Raw genomic sequence first — 18,573 nt, forward strand, 5'->3', positions numbered from 1 at the left:
AAAGTCAATTCTTTCAGCTTTCATCCAAAGAAATTTCAAATGAGAAAGGACAATTTATTACATCCAAATGATAGATGAACTTATACCAGGAGTGGGGCTTGAACCCACAGGACATATGTCCATTGGATCTTAAGTCCAACGCCTTAACTTTCGGGCCATCCTGGTGTAATAAACTCCAAATCCAAGGGCTACCAGTCAAAATGGAATATGGAGCACACAGTTAGATCTTTTGGCTTTGAGCCAGACAATATATAAATAAACCATGATTACATTCAAATCAAACTTTCTACCAGATGTAGGTTTGGAACAAACAAGAACATTTTAATTTAAGGGAATAAGGGGAACAAAGTCAATTCTTTCAGCTTTCATCCAAAGAAATTTCAAATGAGTGAAAGGACAATTTATTACATCCAAATGATAGATGAACTCATACCAGGAGTGGGGTTCGAACCCACAAGGACATATGTCCATTGGATCTTAAGTCCAACGCCTTAACTTCTCGGCCATCCTGGTGTAATAAACTCAAAATCAAGGGCGCCAGTCAAAATGGAATATGGAGCACACAGTTAGATCTTTTGGCTTTGAGCCAGACAATATATAAATAAACCATGATTACATTCAAATCAAACCTTCTACCAGATGTAGGTTTGGAACAAACAAGAACATTTTAATTTCGATCATGAGTCTAACGCCTTAAACACACTGACATCCAGGTGTTTCTAAAAGACTAACAAGATATGAGTCAAAGTAGAAGAACTTGTCATAGTCATTCCTTTCAGATTTGAGCCAAGCTAATTGGAAGTGAATGAAGGGATGTTTTGACTACATCCAAAGTAAGTTTTTTTCCAGGAATGCTGTTGGTACCCACAAGAACAAAGCATTCATTGGATTTTTATTCCAACAGTTTAAACCACTCAGCCATCCAGGTGTAAAGTACAATCAACAGCCCAGTGAAATTGGAATGAGGAGCACACAGTCAGTTATTTTGTCTTTGAGCCAGACAATATCTAAATGAGACTTGTTGACATGCAAATCAAACTTAATACAAGAATGGGGTTTAGAAGCAAGAAGAAGAATAATTAAGTTGATAATGACTCTAACACCATAACCACTTAGCCATCTTGTGTTTTTAAAGGATAAATACTTGAAGGCGGAATAAGGGGAACAAAGTCAATTCTTTCAGCTTTCATCCAAAGAAATTTCAAATGAGTGAAAGGACAATTTATTACATCCAAATGATAGATGAAATTATACCAGGAGTGGGGTTTGAACCCACGAGGACATATGTCCATTGGATCTTAAGTCCAACGCCTTAACTTCTCGGCCATCCTGGTGTAATAAACTCAAAATCAAGGGCGCCAGTCAAAATGGAATATGGAGCACACAGTTAGATCTTTTGGCTTTGAGCCAGACAATATATAAATAAACCATGATTACATTCAAATCAAACTTTCTACCAGATGTAGGTTTGGAACAAACAAGAACATTTTAATTTAAGGGAATAAGGGGAACAAAGTCAATTCTTTCAGCTTTCATCCAAAGAAATTTCAAATGAGTGAAAGGACAATTTATTACATCCAAATGATAGATGAAATTATACCAGGAGTGGGGTTTGAACCCACGAGGACATATGTCCATTGGATCTTAAGTCCAACGACTTAACTTCTCGGCCATCCTGGTGTAATAAACACAAAATCAAGGGTGCCAGTCAAAATGGAATATGGAGCACACAGTTAGATCTTTTGGCTTTGAGCCAGACAATATATAAATAAACCATGATTACATTCAAATCAAACCTTCTACCAAATGTAGATTTGGAACAAACAAGAACATTTTAATTTCGATCATGAGTCTAACGCCTTAAACACACTGACATCCAGGTGTTTCTAAAAGACTAACAAGATCTGAGTCAAAGTAGAAGAACTTGTCATAGTCATTCCTTTCAGATTTGAGCCAAGCTAATTGGAAGTGAATGAAAGGATGTTTTGATTACATCCAAAGTAAGTTTTTTTCCAGGAATGCTGTTGGTACCCACAAGAACATAGCATTCATTGGATTTTTATTCCAACAGTTTAAACCACTCAGCCATCCAGGTGTAAAGTACAATCAACAGCCCAGTGAAATTGGAATGAGGAGCACACAGTCAGTTATTTTGTCTTTGAGCCAGACAATATCTAAATGAGACTTGTTGACATGCAAATCAAACTTAAAACAAGAATGGGGTTTAGAAGCAAGAAGAAGAATAATTAAGTTGATAATGACTCTAACACCATAAATCCACTTAGCCATCTTGTGTTTTTAAAGGATAAATACTTGAAGGCGGAATAAGGGGAACAAAGTCAATTCTTTCAGCTTTCATCCAAAGAAATTTCAAATGAGTGAAAGTAGAATTGATTACATCCAAATGATAGATGAAATTATACCAGTAGTGGGGTTTGAACCCACGAGGACATATGTCCATTGGATCTTAAGTCCAACGCCTTAACCTCTCGGCCATCCTGGTGTAATTAACACAAAATCAAGGGCGCCAGTCAAAATGGAATATGGAGCACACAGTTAGATCTTTTGGCTTTGAGCCAGACAATATATAAATAAACCATGATTACATTCAAATCAAACTTTCAAACAAGAACATTTTAATTTCGACCAGATGTCCAGGTTTGGAACAAGATCAAGAACATTTTAATTTAAGGGAATAATGAAGGGATGTTTTGAACATCCAAGTAGTTTTTTTCCAGGAATTTTGGTACACAAGAACAAAGCATTCATTGGATTTTTATTCCAACAGTATAAACCACTTCCAGGTGTAAAGTACAATCAACAGCCCAGTGAAATTGGAATGAGGAGCACACAGTCAGTTATTTTGTCTTTGAGCCAGACAATATCTAAATGAGACTTGTTGAATTTCAAATCAAACTTAATACAAGAATGACAAACAAGATTACATCCAAATGATAGATGAAATTATACCAGGAGTGGGGATAGATGAAATTATACCAACCCACGAGGACATATGTCCATTGGATCTTAAGTCCAACGCCTTAACCTCTCGGCCATCCTGGTGTAATAAACACAAAATCAAGGGTGCCAGTCAAAATGGAATATGGAGCACACAGTTAGATCTTTTGGCTTTGAGCCAGACAATATATAAATAAACCATGATTACATTCAAATCAAACTTTCTACCAGATGTAGGTTTGGAACAAACAAGAACATTTTAATTTAAGGGAATAAGGGGAACAAAGTCAATTCTTTCAGCTTTCATCCAAAGAAATTTCAAATGAGTGAAAGGACAATTTATTACATCCAAATGATAGATGAACTTATACCAGGAGTGGGGTTCGAACCCACGAGGACATATGTCCATTGGATCTTAAGTCCAACGCCTTAACCTCTCGGCCATCCTGGTGTAATAAACTCAAAATCAAGGGTGCCAGTCAAAATGGAATATGGAGCACACAGTTAGATCTTTTGGCTTTGAGCCAGACAATATATAAATAAACCATGATTACATTCAAATCAAACCTTCTACCAAATGTAGATTTGGAACAAACAAGAACATTTTAATTTCGATCATGAGTCTAACGCCTTAAACACACTGACATCCAGGTGTTTCTAAAAGACTAACAAGATATGAGTCAAAGTAGAAGAACTTGTCATAGTCATTCCTTTCAGATTTGAGCCAAGCTAATTGGAAGTGAATGAAAGGATGTTTTGATTACATCCAAAGTAAGTTTTTTCCAGGAATGCTGTTGGTACCCACAAGAACATAGCATTCATTGGATTTTTATTCCAACAGTTTAAACCACTCAGCCATCCAGGTGTAAAGTACAATCAACAGCCCAGTGAAATTGGAATGAGGAGCACACAGTCAGTTATTTTGTCTTTGAGCCAGACAATATCTAAATGAGACTTGTTGACATGCAAATCAAACTTAATACAAGTATGGGGTTTAGAAGCAAGAAGAAGAATAATTAAGTTGATAATGACTCTAACACCATAACCACTTAGCCATCTTGTGTTTTTAAAGGATAAATACTTGAAGGCGGAATAAGGGGAACAAAGTCAATTCTTTCAGCTTTCATCCAAAGAAATTTCAAATGAATGAAAGTAGAATTGATTACATCCAAATGATAGATGAAATTATACCAGGAGTGGGGTTTGAACCCTCGAGGACATATGTCCATTGGATCTTAAGTCCAACGACTTAACTTCTCGGCCATCCTGGTGTAATAAACACAAAATCAAGGGTGCCAGTCAAAATGGAATATGGAGCACACAGTTAGATCTTTTGGCTTTGAGCCAGACAATATATAAATAAACCATGATTACATTCAAATCAAACCTTCTACCAAATGTAGATTTGGAACAAACAAGAACATTTTAATTTCGATCATGAGTCTAACGCCTTAAACACACTGACATCCAGGTGTTTCTAAAAGACTAACAAGATCTGAGTCAAAGTAGAAGAACTTGTCATAGTCATTCCTTTCAGATTTGAGCCAAGCTAATTGGAAGTGAATGAAGGATGTTTTGACTACATCCAAAGTAAGTTTTTTTCCAGGAATACTGTTGGTACCCACAAGAACAAAGCATTCATTGGATTTTTATTCCAACAGTATAAACCACTCAGCCATCCAGGTGTAAAGTACAATCAACAGCCCAGTGAAATTGGAATGAGGAGCACACAGTCAGTTATTTTGTCTTTGAGCCAGACAATATCTAAATGAGACTTGTTGACATGCAAATCAAACTTAATACAAGAATGGGGTTTAGAAGCAAGAAGAAGAATAATTAAGTTGATAATGACTCTAACACCATAACCACTTAGCCATCTTGTGTTTTTAAAGGATAAATACTTGAAGGCGGAATAAGGGGAACAAAGTCAATTCTTTCAGCTTTCATCCAAAGAAATTTCAAATGAGTGAAAGGACAATTTATTACATCCAAATGATAGATGAACTTATACCAGGAGTGGGGTTTGAACCCACGAGGACATATGTCCATTGGATCTTAAGTCCAACGCCTTAACCTCTCGGCCATCCTGGTGTAATAAACTCAAAATCAAGGGTGCCAGTCAAAATGGAATATGGAGCACACAGTTAGATCTTTTGGCTTTGAGCCAGACAATATATAAATAAACCATGATTACATTCAAATCAAACCTTCTACCAAATGTAGATTTGGAACAAACAAGAACATTTTAATTTCGATCATGAGTCTAACGCCTTAAACACACTGACATCCAGGTGTTTCTAAAAGACTAACAAGATATGAGTCAAAGTAGAAGAACTTGTCATAGTCATTCCTTTCAGATTTGAGCCAAGCTAATTGGAAGTGAATGAAAGGATGTTTTGACTACATCCAAAGTAAGTTTTTTTCCAGGAATGCTGTTGGTACCCACAAGAACATAGCATTCATTGGATTTTTATTCCAACAGTTTAAACCACTCAGCCATCCAGGTGTAAAGTACAATCAACAGCCCAGTGAAATTGGAATGAGGAGCACACAGTCAGTTATTTTGTCTTTGAGCCAGACAATATCTAAATGAGACTTGTTGACATGCAAATCAAACTTAATACAAGAATGGGGTTTAGAAGCAAGAAGAAGAATAATTAAGTTGATAATGACTCTAACACCATAACCACTTAGCCATCTTGTGTTTTTAAAGGATAAATACTTGAAGGCGGAATAAGGGGAACAAAGTCAATTCTTTCAGCTTTCATCCAAAGAAATTTCAAATGAGTGAAAGGACAATTTATTACATCCAAATGATAGATGAAATTATACCAGGAGTGGGGTTTGAACCCACGAGGACATATGTCCATTGGATCTTAAGTCCAACGCCTTAACTTCTCGGCCATCCTGGTGTAATAAACACAAAATCAAGGGCGCCAGTCAAAATGGAATATGGAGCACACAGTTAGATCTTTTGGCTTTGAGCCAGACAATATATAAATAAACCATGATTACATTCAAATCAAACCTTCTACCAGATGTAGGTTTGGAACAAACAAGAACATTTTAATTTCGATCATGAGTCTAACGCCTTAAACACACTGACATCCAGGTGTTTCTAAAAGACTAACAAGATCTGAGTCAAAGTAGAAGAACTTGTCATAATTCCTTTCAGATTTGAGCCAAGCTAATTGGAAGTGAATGAAGGGATGTTTTGACTACATCCAAAGTAATTTTTTTTTCCAGGAATACTGTTGGTACCCACAAGAACAAAGCATTCATTGGATTTTTATTCCAACAGTATAAACCACTCAGCCATCCAGGTGTAATACAATCAACAGCCCAGTGAAATTGGAATGAGGAGCACACAGTCAGTTATTTTGTCTTTGAGCCAGACAATATCTAAATGAGACTTGTTGACATGCAAATCAAACTTAATACAAGAATGGGGTTTAGAAGCAAGAAGATAATTAAGTTGATAATGACTCTAACACCATAACCACTTAGCCATCTTGTGTTTTTAAAGGATAAATACTTGAAGGCGGAATAAGGGGAACAAAGTCAATTCTTTCAGCTTTCATCCAAAGAAATTTCAAATGAGTGAAAGGACAATTTATTACATCCAAATGATAGATGAAATTATACCAGGAGTGGGGTTTGAACCCACGAGGACATATGTCCATTGGATCTTAAGTCCAACGCCTTAACTTCTCGGCCATCCTGGTGTAATAAACTCAAAATCAAGGGCGCCAGTCAAAATGGAATATGGAGCACACAGTTAGATCTTTTGGCTTTGAGCCAGACAATATATAAATAAACCATGATTACATTCAAATCAAACTTTCTACCAGATGTAGGTTTGGAACAAACAAGAACATTTTAATTTAAGGGAATAAGGGGAACAAAGTCAATTCTTTCAGCTTTCATCCAAAGAAATTTCAAATGAGTGAAAGGACAATTTATTACATCCAAATGATAGATGAAATTATACCAGGAGTGGGGTTTGAACCCACGAGGACATATGTCCATTGGATCTTAAGTCCAACGCCTTAACCTCTCGGCCATCCTGGTGTAATAAACTCAAAATCAAGGGTGCCAGTCAAAATGGAATATGGAGCACACAGTTAGATCTTTTGGCTTTGAGCCAGACAATATATAAATAAACCATGATTACATTCAAATCAAACCTTCTACCAAATGTAGATTTGGAACAAACAAGAACATTTTAATTTCGATCATGAGTCTAACGCCTTAAACACACTGACATCCAGGTGTTTCTAAAAGACTAACAAGATATGAGTCAAAGTAGAAGAACTTGTCATAGTCATTCCTTTCAGATTTGAGCCAAGCTAATTGGAAGTGAATGAAAGGATGTTTTGATTACATCCAAAGTAAGTTTTTTTCCAGGAATGCTGTTGGTACCCACAAGAACAAAGCATTCATTGGATTTTTATTCCAACAGTTTAAACCACTCAGCCATCCAGGTGTAAAGTACAATCAACAGCCCAGTGAAATTGGAATGAGGAGCACACAGTCAGTTATTTTGTCTTTGAGCCAGACAATATCTAAATGAGACTTGTTGACATGCAAATCAAACTTAATACAAGAATGGGGTTTAGAAGCAAGAAGAAGAATAATTAAGTTGATAATGACTCTAACACCATAACCACTTAGCCATCTTGTGTTTTTAAAGGATAAATACTTGAAGGCGGAATAAGGGGAACAAAGTCAATTCTTTCAGCTTTCATCCAAAGAAATTTCAAATGAGTGAAAGGACAATTTATTACATCCAAATGATAGATGAAATTATACCAGGAGTGGGGTTTGAACCCACGAGGACATATGTCCATTGGATCTTAAGTCCAACGCCTTAACTTCTCGGCCATCCTGGTGTAATAAACACAAAATCAAGGGCGCCAGTCAAAATGGAATATGGAGCACACAGTTAGATCTTTTGGCTTTGAGCCAGACAATATATAAATAAACCATGATTACATTCAAATCAAACTTTCTACCAGATGTAGGTTTGGAACAAACAAGAACATTTTAATTTAAGGGAATAAGGGGAACAAAGTCAATTCTTTCAGCTTTCATCCAAAGAAATTTCAAATGAGTGAAAGTAGAATTGATTACATCCAAATGATAGATGAAATTATACCAGGAGTGGGGTTTGAACCCACGAGGACATATGTCCATTGGATCTTAAGTCCAACGCCTTAACTTCTCGGCCATCCTGGTGTAATAAACACAAAATCAAGGGCGCCAGTCAAAATGGAATATGGAGCACACAGTTAGATCTTTTGGCTTTGAGCCAGACAATATATAAATAAACCATGATTACATTCAAATCAAACTTTCTACCAGATGTAGGTTTGGAACAAACAAGAACATTTTAATTTAAGGGAATAAGGGGAACAAAGTCAATTCTTTCAGCTTTCATCCAAAGAAATTTCAAATGAGTGAAAGGACAATTTATTACATCCAAATGATAGATGAACTTATACCAGGAGTGGGGTTCGAACCCACGAGGACATATGTCCATTGGATCTTAAGTCCAACGCCTTAACCTCTCGGCCATCCTGGTGTAATAAACTCAAAATCAAGGGTGCCAGTCAAAATGGAATATGGAGCACACAGTTAGATCTTTTGGCTTTGAGCCAGACAATATATAAATAAACCATGATTACATTCAAATCAAACCTTCTACCAAATGTAGATTTGGAACAAACAAGAACATTTTAATTTCGATCATGAGTCTAACGCCTTAAACACACTGACATCCAGGTGTTTCTAAAAGACTAACAAGATCTGAGTCAAAGTAGAAGAACTTGTCATAGTCATTCCTTTCAGATTTGAGCCAAGCTAATTGGAAGTGAATGAAAGGATGTTTTGATTACATCCAAAGTAAGTTTTTTTCCAGGAATACTGTTGGTACCCACAAGAACAAAGCATTCATTGGATTTTTATTCCAACAGTTTAAACCACTCAGCCATCCAGGTGTAAAGTACAATCAACAGCCCAGTGAAATTGGAATGAGGAGCACACAGTCAGTTATTTTGTCTTTGAGCCAGACAATATCTAAATGAGACTTGTTGACATGCAAATCAAACTTAATACAAGAATGGGGTTTAGAAGCAAGAAGAAGAATAATTAAGTTGATAATGACTCTAACACCATAACCACTTAGCCATCTTGTGTTTTTAAAGGATAAATACTTGAAGGCGGAATAAGGGGAACAAAGTCAATTCTTTCAGCTTTCATCCAAAGAAATTTCAAATGAGTGAAAGGACAATTTATTACATCCAAATGATAGATGAAATTATACCAGGAGTGGGGTTTGAACCCACGAGGACATATGTCCATTGGATCTTAAGTCCAACGCCTTAACTTCTCGGCCATCCTGGTGTAATAAACACAAAATCAAGGGCGCCAGTCAAAATGGAATATGGAGCACACAGTTAGATCTTTTGGCTTTGAGCCAGACAATATATAAATAAACCATGATTACATTCAAATCAAACTTTCTACCAGATGTAGGTTTGGAACAAACAAGAACATTTTAATTTAAGGGAATAAGGGGAACAAAGTCAATTCTTTCAGCTTTCATCCAAATAAATTTCAAATGAGTGAAAGTAGAATTGATTACATCCAAATGATAGATGAAATTATACCAGGAGTGGGGTTTGAACCCACGAGGACATATGTCCATTGGATCTTAAGTCCAACGACTTAACTTCTCGGCCATCCTGGTGTAATAAACACAAAATCAAGGGCGCCAGTCAAAATGGAATATGGAGCACACAGTTAGATCTTTTGGCTTTGAGCCAGACAATATATAAATAAACCATGATTACATTCAAATCAAACCTTCTACCAAATGTAGGTTTGGAACAAACAAGAACATTTTAATTTCGATCATGAGTCTAACGCCTTAAACACACTGACATCCAGGTGTTTCTAAAAGAAACAAGATATGAGTCAAAGTAGAAGAACTTTCAGTCATTCCTTTCAGATTTGAGCCAAGCTAATTGGAAGTGAATGAAAGGATGTTTTGATTACATCCAAAGTAATGAAATTTTACCAGGAATGCTGTTGGTACCCACAAGAACATAGCATTCATTGGATTTTTATTCCAACAGTTTAAACCACTCAGCCATCCAGGTGTAAAGTACAATCAACAGCCCAGTGAAATTGGAATGAGGAGCACACAGTCAGTTATTTTGTCTTTGAGCCAGACAATATCTAAATGAGACTTGTTGACATGCAAATCAAACTTAATACAAGAATGGGGTTTAGAAGCAAGAAGAAGAATAATTAAGTTGATAATGACTCTAACACCATAACCACTTAGCCATCTTGTGTTTTTAAAGGATAAATTTTGAAGGCGAATAAGGGGAACAAAGTCAATTCTTTCAGCTTTCATCCAAAGAAATTTCAAATGAGTGAAAGGACAATTTATTACATCCAAATGATAGATGAAATTATACCAGGAGTGGGGTTTGAACCCACGAGGACATATGTCCATTGGATCTTAAGTCCAACGCCTAACCTCTCGGCCATCCTGGTGTAATAAACTCAAAATCAAGGGTGCCAGTCAAAATGGAATATGGAGCACACAGTTAGATCTTTTGGCTTTGAGCCAGACAATATATAAATAAACCATGATTACATTCAAATCAAACTTTCTACCAAATGTAGATTTGGAACAAACAAGAACATTTTAATTTCGATCATGAGTCTAACGCCTTAAACACACTGACATCCAGGTGTTTCTAAAAGACTAACAAGATATGAGTCAAAGTAGAAGAACTTGTCATAGTCATTCCTTTCAGATTTGAGCCAAGCTAATTGGAAGTGAATGAAGGGATGTTTTGACTACATCCAAAGTAATTTTTTTTCCAGGAATACTGTTGGTACCCACAAGAACAAAGCATTCATTGGATTTTTATTCCAACAGTATAAACCACTCAGCCATCCAGGTGTAAAGTACAATCAACAGCCCAGTGAAATTGGAATGAGGAGCACACAGTCAGTTATTTTGTCTTTGAGCCAGACAATATCTAAATGAGACTTGTTGACATGCAAATCAAACTTAATACAAGAATGGGGTTTAGAAGCAAGAAGAAGAATAATTAAGTTGATAATGACTCTAACACCATAACCACTTAGCCATCTTGTGTTTTTAAAGGATAAATACTTGAAGGCGGAATAAGGGGAACAAAGTCAATTCTTTCAGCTTTCATCCAAAGAAATTTCAAATGAGTGAAAGGACAATTTATTACATCCAAATGATAGATGAAATTATACCAGGAGTGGGGTTTGAACCCACGAGGACATATGTCCATTGGATCTTAAGTCCAACGACTTAACTTCTCGGCCATCCTGGTGTAATAAACACAAAATCAAGGGTGCCAGTCAAAATGGAATATGGAGCACACAGTTAGATCTTTTGGCTTTGAGCCAGACAATATATAAATAAACCATGATTACATTCAAATCAAACTTTCTACCAGATGTAGGTTTGGAACAAACAAGAACATTTTAATTTAAGGGAATAAGGGGAACAAAGTCAATTCTTTCAGCTTTCATCCAAAGAAATTTCAAATGAGTGAAAGGACAATTTATTACATCCAAATGATAGATGAACTTATACCAGGAGTGGGGTTTGAACCCACGAGGACATATGTCCATTGGATCTTAAGTCCAACGCCTTAACCTCTCGGCCATCCTGGTGTAATAAACTCAAAATCAAGGGTGCCAGTCAAAATGGAATATGGAGCACACAGTTAGATCTTTTGGCTTTGAGCCAGACAATATATAAATAAACCATGATTACATTCAAATCAAACCTTCTACCAAATGTAGATTTGGAACAAACAAGAACATTTTAATTTCGATCATGAGTCTAACGCCTTAAACACACTGACATCCAGGTGTTTCTAAAAGACTAACAAGATATGAGTCAAAGTAGAAGAACTTGTCATAGTCATTCCTTTCAGATTTGAGCCAAGCTAATTGGAAGTGAATGAAAGGATGTTTTGATTACATCCAAAGTAAGATTTTTTACCAGGAATACTGTTGGTACCCACAAGAACAAAGCATTCATTGGATTTTTATTCCAACAGTATAAACCACTCAGCCATCCAGGTGTAAAGTACAATCAACAGCCCAGTGAAATTGGAATGAGGAGCACACAGTCAGTTATTTTGTCTTTGAGCCAGACAATATCTAAATGAGACTTGTTGACATGCAAATCAAACTTAATACAAGAATGGGGTTTAGAAGCAAGAAGAAGAATAATTAAGTTGATAATGACTCTAACACCATAACCACTTAGCCATCTTGTGTTTTTAAAGGATAAATACTTGAAGGCGGAATAAGGGGAACAAAGTCAATTCTTTCAGCTTTCATCCAAAGAAATTTCAAATGAGTGAAAGGACAATTTATTACATCCAAATGATAGATGAAATTATACCAGGAGTGGGGTTTGAACCCACGAGGACATATGTCCATTGGATCTTAAGTCCAACGCCTTAACTTCTCGGCCATCCTGGTGTAATAAACACAAAATCAAGGGCGCCAGTCAAAATGGAATATGGAGCACACAGTTAGATCTTTTGGCTTTGAGCCAGACAATATATAAATAAACCATGATTACATTCAAATCAAACTTTCTACCAGATGGAACAAACAAGAACATTTTAATTTAAGGGAATGAGTCTAACAAAAACACACTGACATCCAGGTGTTTCTAAAAATAACAAGATCTGAGTCAAATAGAAGAACTTGTCATAGTCATCCAAGCTAATTGAAGTGAATGAAGGGATGTTTTGACTACATCCAAAGATAATGAAATTTTACCAGGAATACTGGGGTTGGTACCCACAAGAACAAATGCATTCATTGGATCTTTATTCCAACAGAAACCACTCAGCCATCCAGGTGTAATAAACACAATCAACAGCCCAGTGAAATTGGAATGATGGAGCACACAGTTAGTTATTTTGTCTTTGAGCCAGACAATATCTAAATAAACTTGATTACATTCAAATCAAACTTTCTACAAGAATGGGGTTTAGGTTTGGAACAAACAAACCAACATCTTGTGTTTTTAAGGGAATACTTGAAGGCGGAATAAGGGGAACAAAGTCAATTCTTTCAGCTTTCATCCAAAGAAATTTCAAATGAGTGAAAGGACAATTTATTACATCCAAATGATAGATGAAATTATACCAGGAGTGGGGTTTGAACCCACGAGGACATATGTCCATTGGATCTTAAGTCCAACGCCTTAACTTCTCGGCCATCCTGGTGTAATAAACACAAAATCAAGGGCGCCAGTCAAAATGGAATATGGAGCACACAGTTAGATCTTTTGGCTTTGAGCCAGACAATATATAAATAAACCATGATTACATTCAAATCAAACTTTCTACCAGATGTAGGTTTGGAACAAACAAGAACATTTTAATTTAAGGGAATAAGGGGAACAAAGTCAATTCTTTCAGCTTTCATCCAAAGAAATTTCAAATGAGTGAAAGGACAATTTATTACATCCAAATGATAGATGAAATTATACCAGGAGTGGGGTTTGAACCCACGAGGACATATGTCCATTGGATCTTAAGTCCAACGCTTAACCTCTCGGCCATCCTGGTGTAATAAACTCAAAATCAAGGGTGCCAGTCAAAATGGAATATGGAGCACACAGTTAGATCTTTTGGCTTTGAGCCAGACAATATATAAATAAACCATGATTACATTCAAATCAAACCTTCTACCAAATGTAGATTTGGAACAAACAAGAACATTTTAATTTCGATCATGAGTCTAACGCCTTAAACACACTGACATCCAGGTGTTTCTAAAAGACTAACAAGATCTGAGTCAAAGTAGAAGAACTTGTCATAGTCATTCCTTTCAGATTTGAGCCAAGCTAATTGGAAGTGAATGAAAGGATGTTTTGATTACATCCAAAGTAAGTTTTTTCAGGAATGCTGTTGGTACCCACAAGAACATAGCATTCATTGGATTTTTATTCCAACAGTTTAAACCACTCAGCCATCCAGGTGTAAAGTACAATCAACAGCCCAGTGAAATTGGAATGAGGAGCACACAGTCAGTTATTTTGTCTTTGAGCCAGACAATATCTAAATGAGACTGGTTGACATGCAAATCAAACTTAATACAAAAATGGGGTTTAGAAGCAAGAAGAAGAATAATTAAGTTGATAATGACTCTAACACCATAACCACTTAGCCATCTTGTGTTTTTAAAGGATAAATACTTGAAGGCGGAATAAGGGGAACAAAGTCAATTCTTTCAGCTTTCATCCAAAGAAATTTCAAATGAGTGAAAGGAGAATTGATTACATCCAAATGATAGATGAAATTATACCAGGAGTGGGGTTTGAACCCACGAGGACATATGTCCATTGGATCTTAAGTCCAACGCCTTAACCTCTCGGCCATCCTGGTGTAATTAACACAAAATCAAGGGTGCCAGTCAAAATGGAATATGGAGCACACAGTTAGATCTTTTGGCTTTGAGCCAGACAATATATAAATAAACCGTGATTACATTCAAATCAAACTTTCTACCAGATGTAGGTTTGGAACAAACAAGAACATTTTAATTTAAGGGAATAAGGGGAACAAAGTCAATTCTTTCAGCTTTCATCGAAAGAAATTTCAAATGAGTGAAAGGACAATTTATTACATCCAAATGATAGATGAAATTATACCAGGAGTGGGGTTTGAACCCACGAGGACATATGTCCATTGGATCTTAAGTCCAACGCCTTAACCTCTCGGCCATCCTGGTGTAATAAACTCAAAATCAAGGGTGCCAGTCAAAATGGAATATGGAGCACACAGTTAGATCTTTTGGCTTTGAGCCAGACAATATATAAATAAACCATGATTACATTCAAATCAAACCTTCTACCAATGTAGATTTGGAACAAACAAGAACATTTTAATTTCGATCATGAGTCTAACGCCTTAAACACACTGACATCCAGGTGTTTCTAAAAGACTAACAAGATCTGAGTCAAAGTAGAAGAACTTGTCATAGTCATTCCTTTCAGATTTGAGCCAAGCTAATTGGAAGTGAATGAAAGGATGTTTTGATTACATCCAAAGTAATTTTTTTTCCAGGAATACTGTTGGTACCCACAAGAACATAGCATTCATTGGATTTTTATTCCAACAGTTTAAACCACTCAGCCATCCAGGTGTAAAGTACAATCAACAGCCCAGTGAAATTGGAATGAGGAGCACACAGTCAGTTATTTTGTCTTTGAGCCAGACAATATCTAAATGAGACTGGTTGACATGCAAATCAAACTTAATACAAAAATGGGGTTTAGAAGCAAGAAGAAGAATAATTAAGTTGATAATGACTCTAACACCATAACCATAGCCATCTTGTGTTTTTAAAGGATAAATACTTGAAGGCGGAATAAGGGGAACAAAGTCAATTCTTTCAGCTTTCATCCAAAGAAATTTCAAATGAGTGAAAGGAGAATTGATTACATCCAAATGATAGATGAAATTATACCAGGAGTGGGGTTTGAACCCACGAGGACATATGTCCATTGGATCTTAAGTCCAACGCCTTAACATCTCGGCCATCCTGGTGTAATTAACACAAAATCAAGGGCGCCAGTCAAAATGGAATATGGAGCACACAGTTAGATCTTTTGGCTTTGAGCCAGACAATATATAAATAAACCGTGATTACATTCAAATCAAACTTTCTAACAGATGTAGGTTTGGAACAAACAAGAACATTTTAATTTCGATCATGAGTCTAACGCCTTAAACACACTGACATCCAGGTGTTTCTAAAAGACTAACAAGATCTGAGTCAAAGTAGAAGAACTTGTCATAGTCATTCCTTTCAGATTTGAGCCAAGCTAATTGGAAGTGAATGAAGGGATGTTTTGACTACATCCAAAGTAAGTTTTTTTCCAGGAATACTGTTGGTACCCACAAGAACAAAGCATTCATTGGATTTTTATTCCAACAGTATAAACCACTCAGCCATCCAGGTGTAAAGTACAATCAACAGCCCAGTGAAATTGGAATGAGGAGCACACAGTCAGTTATTTTGTCTTTGAGCCAGACAATATCTAAATGAGACTTGTTGACATGCAAATCAAACTTAATACAAAAATGGGGTTTAGAAGCAAGAAGAAGAATAATTAAGTTGATAATGACAACACCATAACCACTTAGCCATCTTGTGTTTTTAAAGGATAAATACTTGAAGGCGGAATAAGGGGAACAAAGTCAATTCTTTCAGCTTTCATCCAAAGAAATTTCAAATGAGTGAAAGGACAATTTATTAAATCAAAATGATAGATGAAATTATACCAGGAGTGGGGTTTGAACGCACGATGACATATGTCCATTGGATCTTAAGTCCAACGCCTTAACCTCTCGGCCATCCTGGTGTAATAAACTCAAAATCAAAGGCGCCAGTCAAAATGGAATATGGAGCACACAGTTAGATCTTTTGGCTTTGAGCCAGACAATATATAAATAAACCATGATTACATTCAAATCAAACTTTCTACCAGATGTAGGTTTGGAACAAACAAGAACATTTTAATTTAAGGGGAACAAAGTCAATTCTTTCAGCTTTCATCCAAAGAAATTTCAAATGAGTGAAAGGACAATTTATTACATCCAAAGGATAGATGAACTTATACCAGGAGTGGGGTTCGAACCCACGAGGACATATGTCCATTGGTTCTTAAGTCCAACGCCTTAACCTCTCGGCCATCCTGGTGTAATAAACTCAAAATCAAGGGTGCCAGTCAAAATGGAATATGGAGCACACAGTTAGATCTTTTGGCTTTGAGCCAGACAATATATAAATAAACCATGATTACATTCAAATCAAACCTTCTACCAAATGTAGATTTGGAACAAACAAGAACATTTTAATTTCGATCATGAGTCTAACGCCTTAAACACACTGACATCCAGGTGTTTCTAAAAGACTAACAAGATTGAGTCAAAGTAGAAGAACTTGTCATAGTCATTCCTTTCAGATTTGAGCCAAGCTAATTGGAAGTGAATGAAAGGATGTTTTGATTACATCCAAAGTAAGTTTTTTTCCAGGAATGCTGTTGGTACCCACAAGAACAAAGCATTCATTGGATTTTTATTCAACAGTTTAAACCACTCAGCCATCCAGGTGTAAAGTACAATCAACAGCCCAGTGAAATTGGAATGAGGAGCACACAGTCAGTTATTTTGTCTTTGAGCCAGACAATATCTAAATGAGACTTGTTGACATGCAAATCAAACTTAATACAAGAATGGGGTTTAGAAGCAAGAAGAAGAATAATTAAGTTGATAATGACTCTAACACCATAACCACTTAGCCATCTTGTGTTTTTAAAGGATAAATACTTGAAGGCGGAATAAGGGGAACAAAGTCAATTCTTTCAGCTTTCATCCAAAGAAATTTCAAATGAGTGAAAGGACAATTTATTACATCCAAATGATAGATGAAATTATACCAGGAGTGGGGTTTGAACCCACGAGGACATATGTCCATTGGATCTTAAGTCCAACGCCTTAACCTCTAGCCATCCTGGTGTAATAAACACAAAATCAAGGTCAAAATGGAATATGGAGCACACAGTTAGATCTTTTGGCTTTGAGCCCGAACAATATACCATGATTACATTCAAATCAAACTTTCTACCAGATGTAGGTTTGGAACAAACAAGAACATTTTAATTTAAGGGAATAATGGGAACAAAGTCAATTCTTTCAGTTTCAAAATTTCAAATGAGTGAAAGGACAATTTATTACATCCAAATGATACTTATATACCAGGAGTGGGGGTTCGAACCCACGAGGACATATGTCCATTGGATCTTAAGTCCAACGCCTTAACCTCTTTGGCCATCCTGGTGTAATTAACACAAAATCAAGGGCGCCAGTCAAAATGGAATATGGAGCACACAGTTAGATCTTTTGGCTTTGAGCCGGACAATATATAAATAAACCATGATTACATTCAAATCAAACCTTCTACCAAATGTAGGTTTGGAACAAACAAGAACATTTTAATTTCGATCATGAGTCTAACGCCTTAAACACACTGACATCCAGGTGTTTCTAAAAGACTAACAAGATCTGAGTCAAAGTAGAAGAACTTGTCATAGTCATTCCTTTCAGATTTGAGCCAAGCTAATTGGAAGTGAATGAAGGGATGTTTTGACTACATCAAAGTAATTTTTTTTTTCAGGAATACTGTTGGTACCCACAAGAACAAAGCATTCATTGGATTTTTATTCCAACAGTATAAACCACTCAGCCATCCAGGTGTAAAGTACAATCAACAGCCCAGTGAAATTGGAATGAGGAGCACACAGTCAGTTATTTTGTCTTTGAGCCAGACAATATCTAAATGAGACTTGTTGACATGCAAATCAAACTTAATACAAGAATGGGGTTTTAGAAGCAAGAAGAAGAATAATTAAGTTGATAATGACTCTAACACCATAACCACTTAGCCATCTTGTGTTTTTAAAGGATAAATACTTGAAGGCGGGAATAAGGGGAACAAAGTCAATTCTTTCAGCTTTCA

General features: G+C 36.3%; 29 non-coding genes across 29 annotated transcripts; all 29 read right to left on the reverse strand.

Moving 5' to 3' along the window:
- Positions 1-83: 83 nt before the first annotated feature.
- Positions 84-165, reverse strand: trnal-uaa (transfer RNA leucine (anticodon UAA)). Its single transcript has one exon. It is a non-coding gene; the product is annotated as a tRNA-Leu (tRNA).
- Positions 166-430: 265 nt separating this feature from the next.
- Positions 431-513, reverse strand: trnal-uaa (transfer RNA leucine (anticodon UAA)). Its single transcript has one exon. It is a non-coding gene; the product is annotated as a tRNA-Leu (tRNA).
- Positions 514-1,251: 738 nt separating this feature from the next.
- trnal-uaa (transfer RNA leucine (anticodon UAA)) lies at positions 1,252-1,334 on the reverse strand. Its single transcript has one exon. It is a non-coding gene; the product is annotated as a tRNA-Leu (tRNA).
- A 263-nt stretch (positions 1,335-1,597) lies between these two features.
- On the reverse strand, positions 1,598-1,680 carry trnal-uaa (transfer RNA leucine (anticodon UAA)). Its single transcript has one exon. It is a non-coding gene; the product is annotated as a tRNA-Leu (tRNA).
- Positions 1,681-2,420: 740 nt separating this feature from the next.
- trnal-uaa (transfer RNA leucine (anticodon UAA)) lies at positions 2,421-2,503 on the reverse strand. Its single transcript has one exon. It is a non-coding gene; the product is annotated as a tRNA-Leu (tRNA).
- Positions 2,504-2,967: 464 nt separating this feature from the next.
- Positions 2,968-3,063, reverse strand: trnal-uaa (transfer RNA leucine (anticodon UAA)). The gene has a single exon. It is a non-coding gene; the product is annotated as a tRNA-Leu (tRNA).
- A 263-nt stretch (positions 3,064-3,326) lies between these two features.
- trnal-uaa (transfer RNA leucine (anticodon UAA)) lies at positions 3,327-3,409 on the reverse strand. The gene has a single exon. It is a non-coding gene; the product is annotated as a tRNA-Leu (tRNA).
- Positions 3,410-4,966: 1,557 nt separating this feature from the next.
- Positions 4,967-5,049, reverse strand: trnal-uaa (transfer RNA leucine (anticodon UAA)). Its single transcript has one exon. It is a non-coding gene; the product is annotated as a tRNA-Leu (tRNA).
- Positions 5,050-5,787: 738 nt separating this feature from the next.
- Positions 5,788-5,870, reverse strand: trnal-uaa (transfer RNA leucine (anticodon UAA)). Its single transcript has one exon. It is a non-coding gene; the product is annotated as a tRNA-Leu (tRNA).
- A 730-nt stretch (positions 5,871-6,600) lies between these two features.
- On the reverse strand, positions 6,601-6,683 carry trnal-uaa (transfer RNA leucine (anticodon UAA)). Its single transcript has one exon. It is a non-coding gene; the product is annotated as a tRNA-Leu (tRNA).
- A 263-nt stretch (positions 6,684-6,946) lies between these two features.
- On the reverse strand, positions 6,947-7,029 carry trnal-uaa (transfer RNA leucine (anticodon UAA)). The gene has a single exon. It is a non-coding gene; the product is annotated as a tRNA-Leu (tRNA).
- Positions 7,030-7,767: 738 nt separating this feature from the next.
- On the reverse strand, positions 7,768-7,850 carry trnal-uaa (transfer RNA leucine (anticodon UAA)). The gene has a single exon. It is a non-coding gene; the product is annotated as a tRNA-Leu (tRNA).
- A 263-nt stretch (positions 7,851-8,113) lies between these two features.
- On the reverse strand, positions 8,114-8,196 carry trnal-uaa (transfer RNA leucine (anticodon UAA)). Its single transcript has one exon. It is a non-coding gene; the product is annotated as a tRNA-Leu (tRNA).
- A 263-nt stretch (positions 8,197-8,459) lies between these two features.
- trnal-uaa (transfer RNA leucine (anticodon UAA)) lies at positions 8,460-8,542 on the reverse strand. Its single transcript has one exon. It is a non-coding gene; the product is annotated as a tRNA-Leu (tRNA).
- Positions 8,543-9,280: 738 nt separating this feature from the next.
- trnal-uaa (transfer RNA leucine (anticodon UAA)) lies at positions 9,281-9,363 on the reverse strand. Its single transcript has one exon. It is a non-coding gene; the product is annotated as a tRNA-Leu (tRNA).
- A 263-nt stretch (positions 9,364-9,626) lies between these two features.
- Positions 9,627-9,709, reverse strand: trnal-uaa (transfer RNA leucine (anticodon UAA)). Its single transcript has one exon. It is a non-coding gene; the product is annotated as a tRNA-Leu (tRNA).
- Positions 9,710-10,442: 733 nt separating this feature from the next.
- Positions 10,443-10,524, reverse strand: trnal-uaa (transfer RNA leucine (anticodon UAA)). Its single transcript has one exon. It is a non-coding gene; the product is annotated as a tRNA-Leu (tRNA).
- A 738-nt stretch (positions 10,525-11,262) lies between these two features.
- On the reverse strand, positions 11,263-11,345 carry trnal-uaa (transfer RNA leucine (anticodon UAA)). The gene has a single exon. It is a non-coding gene; the product is annotated as a tRNA-Leu (tRNA).
- Positions 11,346-11,608: 263 nt separating this feature from the next.
- On the reverse strand, positions 11,609-11,691 carry trnal-uaa (transfer RNA leucine (anticodon UAA)). The gene has a single exon. It is a non-coding gene; the product is annotated as a tRNA-Leu (tRNA).
- A 739-nt stretch (positions 11,692-12,430) lies between these two features.
- trnal-uaa (transfer RNA leucine (anticodon UAA)) lies at positions 12,431-12,513 on the reverse strand. The gene has a single exon. It is a non-coding gene; the product is annotated as a tRNA-Leu (tRNA).
- Positions 12,514-13,188: 675 nt separating this feature from the next.
- trnal-uaa (transfer RNA leucine (anticodon UAA)) lies at positions 13,189-13,271 on the reverse strand. Its single transcript has one exon. It is a non-coding gene; the product is annotated as a tRNA-Leu (tRNA).
- Positions 13,272-13,534: 263 nt separating this feature from the next.
- Positions 13,535-13,616, reverse strand: trnal-uaa (transfer RNA leucine (anticodon UAA)). The gene has a single exon. It is a non-coding gene; the product is annotated as a tRNA-Leu (tRNA).
- Positions 13,617-14,352: 736 nt separating this feature from the next.
- Positions 14,353-14,435, reverse strand: trnal-uaa (transfer RNA leucine (anticodon UAA)). Its single transcript has one exon. It is a non-coding gene; the product is annotated as a tRNA-Leu (tRNA).
- A 263-nt stretch (positions 14,436-14,698) lies between these two features.
- On the reverse strand, positions 14,699-14,781 carry trnal-uaa (transfer RNA leucine (anticodon UAA)). The gene has a single exon. It is a non-coding gene; the product is annotated as a tRNA-Leu (tRNA).
- A 735-nt stretch (positions 14,782-15,516) lies between these two features.
- Positions 15,517-15,599, reverse strand: trnal-uaa (transfer RNA leucine (anticodon UAA)). The gene has a single exon. It is a non-coding gene; the product is annotated as a tRNA-Leu (tRNA).
- Positions 15,600-16,334: 735 nt separating this feature from the next.
- Positions 16,335-16,417, reverse strand: trnal-uaa (transfer RNA leucine (anticodon UAA)). The gene has a single exon. It is a non-coding gene; the product is annotated as a tRNA-Leu (tRNA).
- A 255-nt stretch (positions 16,418-16,672) lies between these two features.
- On the reverse strand, positions 16,673-16,755 carry trnal-uaa (transfer RNA leucine (anticodon UAA)). Its single transcript has one exon. It is a non-coding gene; the product is annotated as a tRNA-Leu (tRNA).
- A 736-nt stretch (positions 16,756-17,491) lies between these two features.
- trnal-uaa (transfer RNA leucine (anticodon UAA)) lies at positions 17,492-17,573 on the reverse strand. The gene has a single exon. It is a non-coding gene; the product is annotated as a tRNA-Leu (tRNA).
- Positions 17,574-17,810: 237 nt separating this feature from the next.
- On the reverse strand, positions 17,811-17,895 carry trnal-uaa (transfer RNA leucine (anticodon UAA)). Its single transcript has one exon. It is a non-coding gene; the product is annotated as a tRNA-Leu (tRNA).
- Between the last annotated feature and the right edge of the window lie 678 nt (positions 17,896-18,573).

The sequence above is a fragment of the Oncorhynchus masou genome, unplaced genomic scaffold (genome assembly GCF_036934945.1).
Source record: "Oncorhynchus masou masou isolate Uvic2021 unplaced genomic scaffold, UVic_Omas_1.1 unplaced_scaffold_6263, whole genome shotgun sequence".
NCBI lineage: Eukaryota > Metazoa > Chordata > Actinopteri > Salmoniformes > Salmonidae > Oncorhynchus > Oncorhynchus masou.